At 28.8% G+C, this 1,288-nt stretch overlaps 1 long non-coding RNA gene across 1 annotated transcript; it reads left to right on the top strand.

The window, feature by feature from the left end:
* Window positions 1-532: 532 nt before the first annotated feature.
* On the top strand, window positions 533-1,084 carry LOC118345399. Its single transcript, XR_004798936.1, has 3 exons — window positions 533-685; window positions 796-867; window positions 1,011-1,084. It is a non-coding gene; the product is annotated as an uncharacterized LOC118345399 (long non-coding RNA).
* The last annotated feature ends 204 nt before the right edge of the window (window positions 1,085-1,288 follow it).

The following is a 1,288-nucleotide window of genomic DNA, read 5'->3' as shown; positions in this document are numbered from 1 at the left end:
GTAAAATAAACTGGCATTACCCATCCGGGGTTTGCTATTTATATTCTTTACACATCACATATTTTATTTTTTAATTTTGTTTTGATTTTATTTTTTTTAAATTTATTATATTCTTCTATTAATTATTTATATACTACACAATTAATAATAAAAAATATAAAAAAAATTTGATATATAATATATAAAGATAATGAATAGAAATTATCTTGAACCAAAACAACTGCATGAAGACAATAGTGAGAGAAAATGGAAGGAAAAAGTTGTGACCTGCGTCTTTTAACCGTCCAAATGTCTGAGATGAGATGAGATGAATTGAGATAAAAGTTAAAAATTAAATAAAATATTATTTTATAATATTATTATTATTTTAAAATTTAAAAAATTGATTTGAAATTAAAAAAATTAAATTTTTATTATATTTTATATGAAAATTTTAAAAAATTATAATAATTAGATAAAAAATAGATTAATCGATAGATTTTTCTATCCAAACCGGCCGTTAGGAACTTAGGATTGATTCCTTGAACGCCAACTCGAAGAATTTTTACTTCTGCTCCAGAGTCAAGACCAAACCAGCGCGTTGAGATTTCCTCAACTATCTTCAGCGCCCAATCCATATCAAGAAATGGATTTACTTCCGTTGTAATGCAGGCTAGAATCTGTTGGTTTGATAAATATGCTAGACGTACGTCTAACATTGTAGTTTTCAGTATAACATTTGCAGGTTCGGTTTTCGAAACATCTCCATTACTTATTGCATAGTAACCGTTTGTTTGTTTGTTTGTCTTTTTCCAGGAGAGTTTATGCTCTGGACAAACGTGGAGTTATTCCAGAAGATATTGTGGCTTTGAAATATCTGACCCTTTTGTATGGATTACTCAGTACCTCCGCTTGGCCTTTATTTTCTGAAAATTAACTTCGTCTTTTTACCTTTTTTAACTACACATTATCTTTTCATGATACAAGAACTAGAGCCGGTGATAATTATTGTTTCTTCTTTGGAATTTTAGGAAGATTGATCAAAATTTCTTCACGGGTACCTTGCCAGCATTTATTGGAAACTTATCTCAATTGCAGAGTCTGTAAGTATAGAAAAAAACTCTCACTTGTAATTGGAAGTTTTCTGTGCTTGATAATTGAATTGTGTTCAGAAAAAATTACTAATTTAGTTTATGGTTTGCTGCTTAATCACGCAGCTAGTCATCACATTAATATAGTTATTATATCTTTCTCATAACTTTTAGGTAGAGATTAAGCTCGCTGGATTTAAAATTGGCTTTCATCAGTA

This window comes from Juglans regia, unplaced genomic scaffold (genome assembly GCF_001411555.2).
Source record: "Juglans regia cultivar Chandler unplaced genomic scaffold, Walnut 2.0 Scaffold_25764, whole genome shotgun sequence".
In the NCBI taxonomy this organism is placed as follows: Eukaryota; Viridiplantae; Streptophyta; class Magnoliopsida; order Fagales; family Juglandaceae; genus Juglans; species Juglans regia.
Note: the sequence above shows the minus strand (reverse complement) of the source record. Positions and strands in the feature narration are given on the sequence as shown.